Source organism: Oncorhynchus keta, unplaced genomic scaffold (assembly GCF_023373465.1).
Source record: "Oncorhynchus keta strain PuntledgeMale-10-30-2019 unplaced genomic scaffold, Oket_V2 Un_contig_4917_pilon_pilon, whole genome shotgun sequence".
NCBI lineage: Eukaryota > Metazoa > Chordata > Actinopteri > Salmoniformes > Salmonidae > Oncorhynchus > Oncorhynchus keta.
Genome location: NW_026288028.1, coordinates 135,996 through 144,722, shown reverse-complemented (window position 1 = coordinate 144,722; position 8,727 = coordinate 135,996). Strand labels below are relative to the sequence as shown.

Below are 8,727 nucleotides of genomic sequence, written 5' to 3'. Positions count from 1 at the left end.
TTTTCCCAAATCTGTAAACACAAAACTCTACAAATCTGTAGCAATAGCAAACACTGCATTCAAAACTGTTATTGCTTTCCATGTTTGTTTTCTTTTGCATCAAAATGACACACGTCATATGAATAGATCTGTCTACCAACCAACAACACACTGATGTGCTCAACACAAAACACTGAATATCCCAGCAGTAGGTTTATGATGTGCTCAACACAAAACACTGAATATCCCAGCAGTAGGTTTATGATGTGCTCAACACAAAACACTGAATATCCCAGCAGTAGGTTTATGATGTGCTCAACACAAAACACTGAATATCCCAGCAGTAGGTTTATGATGTGCTCAACACAAAACACTGAATATCCCAGCAGTAGGTTTATGATGTGCTCAACACAAAACACTATGAATATCCCAGCAGTAGGTTTATGATGTGCTCAACACAAAACACTGAATATCCCAGCAGTAGGTTTATGTTATGCTCAACACAAAACACTGAATATCCCAGCAGTAGGTTTATGATGTGCTCAACACAAAACACTGAATATCCCAGCAGTAGGTTTATGATGTGCTCAACACAAAACACTATGAATATCCCAGCAGTAGGTTTATGATGTGCTCAACACAAAACACTGAATATCCCAGCAGTAGGTTTATGATGTGCTCAACACAAAACACTGAATATCCCAGCAGTAGGTTTATGATGTGCTCAACACAAAACACTGAATATCCCAGCAGTAGGTTTATGTTATGATCAACACAAAACACTGAATATCCCAGCAGTAGGTTTATGATGTGCTCAACACAAAACACTGAATATCCCAGCAGTAGGTTTATGATGTGCTCAACACAAAACACTGAATATCCCAGCAGTAGGTTTATGATGTGCTCAACACAAAACACTGAATATCCCAGCAGTAGGTTTATGTGCTCAACACAAAACACTGAATATCCCAGCAGTAGGTTTATGTTATGCTCAACACAAAACACTGAATATCCCAGCAGTAGGTTTATGATGTGCTCAACACAAAACACTGAATATCCCAGCAGTAGGTTTATGATTTGCTCAACACAAAACACGGAATATCCCAGCAGTAGGTTTATGATGTGGTCAACACAAAACACTGAATATCCCAGCAGTAGGTTTATGATGTGCTCAACACAAAACACTGAATATCCCAGCAGTAGGTTTATGATGTGCTCAACACAAAACACTGAATATCCCAGCAGTAGGTTTATGATGTGCTCAACACAAAACACTGAATATCCCAGCAGTAGGTTTATGATGTGCTCAACACAAAACACTGAATATCCCAGCAGTAGGTTTATGATTTACTCAACACAAAACACGGAATATCCCAGCAGTAGGTTTATGATGTGCTCAACACAAAACACTGAATATCCCAGCAGTAGGTTTATATTATGCTCAACACAAAACACTATGAATATCCCAGCAGTAGGTTTATGATGTGCTCAACACAAAACACTACTATGAATATCCCAGCAGTAGGTTTATGATGTGCTCAACACAAAACACTGAATATCCCAGCAGTAGGTTTATGATGTGCTCAACACAAAACACTGAATATCCCAGCAGTAGGTTTATGATTTGCTCAACACAAAACACTGAATATCCCAGCAGTAGGTTTATGATTTGCTCAACACAAAACACTGAATATCCCAGCAGTAGGTTTATGATGTGCTCAACACAAAATACTGAATATCCCAGCAGTAGGTTTATGATTTGCTCAACACAAAACACTGAATATCCCAGCAGTAGGTTTATGATTTGCTCAACACAAAACACTGAATATCCCAGCAGTAGGTTTATGATGTGCTCAACACAAAACACTGAATATCCCAGCAGTAGGTTTATGATTTGCTCAACACAAAACACTGAATATCCCAGCAGTAGGTTTATGATTTGCTCAACACAAAACACTGAATATTCCAGCAGTAGGTTTATGATGTGCTCAACACAAAACACTGAATATCCCAGCAGTAGGTTTATGATTTGCTCAACACAAAACACTGAATATCCCAGCAGTAGGTTTATGATTTGCTCAACACAAAACACTGAATATCCCAGCAGTAGGTTTATGATGTGCTCAACACAAAACACTGAATATCCCAGCAGTAGGTTTATGATTTGCTCAACACAAAACACGGAATATCCCAGCAGTAGGTTTATGATGTGCTCAACACAAAACACTGAATATCCCAGCAGTAGGTTTATGTTATGCTCAACAGAAAACACTATGAATATCCCAGCAGTAGGTTTATGATGTGCTCAACACAAAACACTACTATGAATATCCCAGCAGTAGGTTTATGATGTGCTCAACACAAAACACTATGAATATCCCAGCAGTAGGTTTATGATGTGCTCAACACAAAACACTATGAATATCCCAGCAGTAGGTTTATGATGTGCTCAACACAAAACACTACTGTGAATATCCCAGCAGTAGGTTTATGATGTGCTCAATACAAAACACTACTATGAATATCCCAGCAGTAGGTTTATGATGTGCTCAACACAAAACACTATGAATATCCCAGCAGTAGGTTTATGATGTGCTCAACACAAAACACTATGAATATCCCAGCAGTAGGTTTATGATGTGCTCAACACAAAACACTACTATGAATATCCCAGCAGTAGGTTTATGTTGTGCTCAACACAAAACACTGAATATCCCAGCAGTAGGTTTATGATTTGCTCAACACAAAACACTGAATATCCCAGCAGTAGGTTTATGATGTGCTCAACACAAAACACTGAATATCCCAGCAGTAGGTTTATGATTTGCTCAACACAAAACACTGAATATCCCAGCAGTAGGTTTATGATGTGCTCAACACAAACACTGAATATCCCAGCAGTAGGTTTATGATTTGCTCAACACAAAACACGGAATATCCCAGCAGTAGGTTTATGATGTGCTCAACACAAAACACTGAATATCCCAGCAGTAGGTTTATGTTATGCTCAACACAAAACACTATGAATATCCCAGCAGTAGGTTTATGATGTGCTCAACACAAAACACTACTATGAATATCCCAGCAGTAGGTTTATGATGTGCTCAACACAAAACACTACTATGAATATCCCAGCAGTAGGTTTATGATGTGCTCAATACAAAACACTACTATGAATATCCCAGCAGTAGGTTTATGATGTGCTCAACACAAAACACTATGAATATCCCAGCAGTAGGTTTATGATGTGCTCAACACAAAACACTATGAATATCCCAGCAGTAGGTTTATGATGTGCTCAACACAAAACACTACTATGAATATCCCAGCAGTAGGTTTATGTTGTGCTCAACACAAAACACTGAATATCCCAGCAGTAGGTTTATGATGTGCTCAACACAAAACACTACTATGAATATCCCAGCAGTAGGTTTATGATGTGCTCAACACATAACACTGAATATCCCAGCAGTAGGTTTATGTTGTGCTCAACACATAACACTGAATATCCCAGCAGTAGGTTTATGATGTGCTCAACACAAAACACTGAATATCCCAGCAGTAGGTTTATGTTATGCTCAATACAAAACACTACTATGAATATCCCAGCAGTAGGTTTATGATGTGCTCAACACAAAACACAAAACACTGAATATCCCAGCAGTAGGTTTATGATGTGCTCAACACAAAACACTGAATATCCCAGCAGTAGGTTTATGTTGTGCTCAACACAAAACACTGAACATCCCAGCAGTAGGTTTATGATGTGCTCAACACAAAACACTACTATGAATATCCCAGGAGTAGGTTTATGATGTGCTCAACACAAAATACTACTATGAATATCCCAGCAGTAGGTTTATGATGTGCTCAACACAAAACACTACTATGAATATCCCAGCAGTAGGTTTATGATGTGCTCAATACAAAACACTACTATGAATATCCCAGCAGTAGGTTTATGATGTGCTCAACACAAAACACTGAATATCCCAGCAGTAGGTTTATGATGTGCTCAACACAAAACACTACTGTGAATATCCCAGCAGTAGGTTTATGTTATGCTCAACACAAAACACTACTATGAATATCCCAGCAGTAGGTTTATGTTATGCTCAACACAAAACACTGAATATCCCAGCAGTAGGTTTATGTTGTGCTCAACACAAAACACTGAATATCCCAGCAGTAGGTTTATGATTTGCTCAACACAAAACACTGAATATCCCAGCAGTAGGTTTATGATGTGCTCAACACAAAACACTGAATATCCCAGCAGTAGGTTTATGATGTGCTCAACACAAAACACTGAATATCCCAGCAGTAGGTTTATGATGTGCTCAACACAAAACACTACTATGAATATCCCAGCAGTAGGTTTATGTTGTGCTCAACACAAAACACTACTATGAATATCCCAGCAGTAGGTTTATGATGTGCTCAATACAAAACACTACTATGAATATCCCAGCAGTAGGTTTATGATGTGCTCAACACAAAACACTATGAATATCCCAGCAGTAGGTTTATGATGTGCTCAACACAAAACACTATGAATATCCCAGCAGTAGGTTTATGATGTGCTCAACACAAAACACTACTATGAATATCCCAGCAGTAGGTTTATGTTGTGCTCAACACAAAACACTGAATATCCCAGCAGTAGGTTTATGATGTGCTCAACACAAAACACTACTATGAATATCCCAGCAGTAGGTTTATGATGTGCTCAACACAAAACACTATGAATATCCCAGCAGTAGGTTTATGTTGTGCTCAACACATACCACTGAATATCCCAGCAGTAGGTTTATGATGTGCTCAACACAAAACACTGAATATCCCAGCAGTAGGTTTATGTTATGCTCAATACAAAACACTACTATGAATATCCCAGCAGTAGGTTTATGATGTGCTCAACACAAAACACAAAACACTGAATATCCCAGCAGTAGGTTTATGATGTGCTCAACACAAAACACTGAATATCCCAGCAGTAGGTTTATGTTGTGCTCAACACAAAACACTGAATATCCCAGCAGTAGGTTTATGATGTGCTCAACACAAAACACTACTATGAATATCCCAGGAGTAGGTTTATGATGTGCTCAACACAAAATACTACTATGAATATCCCAGCAGTAGGTTTATGATGTGCTCAACACAAAACACTACTATGAATATCCCAGCAGTAGGTTTATGTTGTGCTCAACACAAAACACTACTATGAATATCCCAGCAGTAGGTTTATGATGTGCTCAACACAAAACACTACTATGAATATCCCAGCAGTAGGTTTATGATGTGCTCAATACAAAACACTACTATGAATATCCCAGCAGTAGGTTTATGATGTGCTCAACACAAAACACTATGAATATCCCAGCAGTAGGTTTATGATGTGCTCAACACAAAACACTATGAATATCCCAGCAGTAGGTTTATGATGTGCTCAACACAAAACACTACTATGAATATCCCAGCAGTAGGTTTATGTTGTGCTCAACACAAAACACTGAATATCCCAGCAGTAGGTTTATGATGTGCTCAACACAAAACACTACTATGAATATCCCAGCAGTAGGTTTATGATGTGCTCAACACATAACACTGAATATCCCAGCAGTAGGTTTATGTTGTGCTCAACACATACCACTGAATATCCCAGCAGTAGGTTTATGATGTGCTCAACACAAAACACTGAATATCCCAGCAGTAGGTTTATGTTATGCTCAATACAAAACACTACTATGAATATCCCAGCAGTAGGTTTATGATGTGCTCAACACAAAACACAAAACACTGAATATCCCAGCAGTAGGTTTATGATGTGCTCAACACAAAACACTGAATATCCCAGCAGTAGGTTTATGTTGTGCTCAACACAAAACACTGAATATCCCAGCAGTAGGTTTATGATGTGCTCAACACAAAACACTACTATGAATATCCCAGGAGTAGGTTTATGATGTGCTCAACACAAAATACTACTATGAATATCCCAGCAGTAGGTTTATGATGTGCTCAACACAAAACACTACTATGAATATCCCAGCAGTAGGTTTATGTTGTGCTCAACACAAAACACTACTATGAATATCCCAGCAGTAGGTTTATGATGTGCTCAACACAAAACACTACTATGAATATCCCAGCAGTAGGTTTATGATGTGCTCAATACAAAACACTACTATGAATATCCCAGCAGTAGGTTTATGATGTGCTCAACACAAAACACTATGAATATCCCAGCAGTAGGTTTATGATGTGCTCAACACAAAACACTGAATATCCCAGCAGTAGGTTTATGATGTGCTCAACACAAAACACTACTATGAATATCCCAGCAGTAGGTTTATGTTATGCTCAACACAAAACACTGAATATCCCAGCAGTAGGTTTATGTTGTGCTCAACACAAAACACTGAATATCCCAGCAGTAGGTTTATGATTTGCTCAACACAAAACACTGAATATCCCAGCAGTAGGTTTATGATGTGCTCAACACAAAACACTGAATATCCCAGCAGTAGGTTTATGATGTGCTCAACACAAAACACTGAATATCCCAGCAGTAGGTTTAATATCCCAGCAGTAGGTTTATGATGTGCTCAACACAAAACACTACTATGAATATCCCAGCAGTAGGTTTATGTTGTGCTCAACACAAAACACTGAATATCCCAGCAGTAGGTTTATGATTTGCTCAACACAAAACACTGAATATCCCAGCAGTAGGTTTATGATGTGCTCAACACAAAACACTGAATATCCCAGCAGTAGGTTTATGATGTGCTCAACACAAAACACTGAATATCCCAGCAGTAGGTTTATGATTTGCTCAACACAAAACACGGAATATCCCAGCAGTAGGTTTATGATGTGCTCAACACAAAACACTGAATATCCCAGCAGTAGGTTTATGTTATGCTCAACACAAAACACTATGAATATCCCAGCAGTAGGTTTATGATGTGCTCAACACAAAACACTACTATGAATATCCCAGCAGTAGGTTTATGATGTGCTCAACACAAAACACTACTGTGAATATCCCAGCAGTAGGTTTATGATGTGCTCAATACAAAACACTACTATGAATATCCCAGCAGTAGGTTTATGATGTGCTCAACACAAAACACTATGAATATCCCAGCAGTAGGTTTATGATGTGCTCAACACAAAACACTATGAATATCCCAGCAGTAGGTTTATGATGTGCTCAACACAAAACACTATGAATATCCCAGCAGTAGGTTTATGTTGTGCTCAACACAAAACACTGAATATCCCAGCAGTAGGTTTATGATTTGCTCAACACAAAACACTGAATATCCCAGCAGTAGGTTTATGATTTGCTCAACACAAAACACTGAATATCCCAGCAGTAGGTTTATGAAGTGCTCAACACAAAACACTGAATATCCCAGCAGTAGGTTTATGATTTGCTCAACACAAAACACTGAATATCCCAGCAGTAGGTTTATGATGTGCTCAACACAAAACACTGAATATCCCAGCAGTAGGTTTATGATTTGCTCAACACAAAACACGGAATATCCCAGCAGTAGGTTTATGATGTGCTCAACACAAAACACTGAATATCCCAGCAGTAGGTTTATGTTATGCTCAACACAAAACACTATGAATATCCCAGCAGTAGGTTTATGATGTGCTCAACACAAAACACTACTATGAATATCCCAGCAGTAGGTTTATGATGTGCTCAACACAAAACACTACTATGAATATCCCAGCAGTAGGTTTATGATGTGCTCAATACAAAACACTACTATGAATATCCCAGCAGTAGGTTTATGATGTGCTCAACACAAAACACTATGAATATCCCAGCAGTAGGTTTATGATGTGCTCAACACAAAACACTATGAATATCCCAGCAGTAGGTTTATGATGTGCTCAACACAAAACACTACTATGAATATCCCAGCAGTAGGTTTATGTTGTGCTCAACACAAAACACTGAATATCCCAGCAGTAGGTTTATGATGTGCTCAACACAAAACACTACTATGAATATCCCAGCAGTAGGTTTATGATGTGCTCAACACATAACACTGAATATCCCAGCAGTAGGTTTATGTTGTGCTCAACACAGAACACTGAATATCCCAGCAGTAGGTTTATGATGTGCTCAACACAAAACACTGAATATCCCAGCAGTAGGTTTATGTTATGCTCAATACAAAACACTACTATGAATATCCCAGCAGTAGGTTTATGATGTGCTCAACACAAAACACAAAACACTGACTATCCCAGCAGTAGGTTTATGATGTGCTCAACACAAAACACTGAATATCCCAGCAGTAGGTTTATGTTGTGCTCAACACAAAACACTGAATATCCCAGCAGTAGGTTTATGATGTGCTCAACACAAAACACTACTATGAATATCCCAGCAGTAGGTTTATGATGTGCTCAACACAAAATACTACTATGAATATCCCAGCAGTAGGTTTATGATGTGCTCAACCAACAACACTACTATGAATATCCCAGCAGTAGGTTTGTTGTGCTCAACACAAAACACTACTATGAATATCCCAGCAGTAGGTTTATGATGTGCTCAACACAAAACACTACTATGAATATCCCAGCAGTAGGTTTATGATGTGCTCAACACAAAACACTGAATATCCCAGCAGTAGGTTTATAATGTGCTGAACACAAAACACTACTATGAATATCCCAGCAGTAGGTTTATGTTATGCTCAACACAAAACA

General features: G+C 38.5%; 1 long non-coding RNA gene across 2 annotated transcripts; it reads left to right on the top strand.

The window, feature by feature from the left end:
- LOC127925012 (uncharacterized) lies at window positions 1-5,187 on the top strand. 2 transcript variants are annotated; one of them, XR_008119549.1, is made up of 3 exons: window positions 1-1,684; window positions 1,955-2,321; window positions 3,982-5,187. It is a non-coding gene; the product is annotated as an uncharacterized LOC127925012 (long non-coding RNA). The 2 variants fall into 2 exon arrangements; XR_008119548.1 differs by having other exon boundaries at window positions 2,416-5,187.
- Window positions 5,188-8,727: the final 3,540 nt, after the last annotated feature.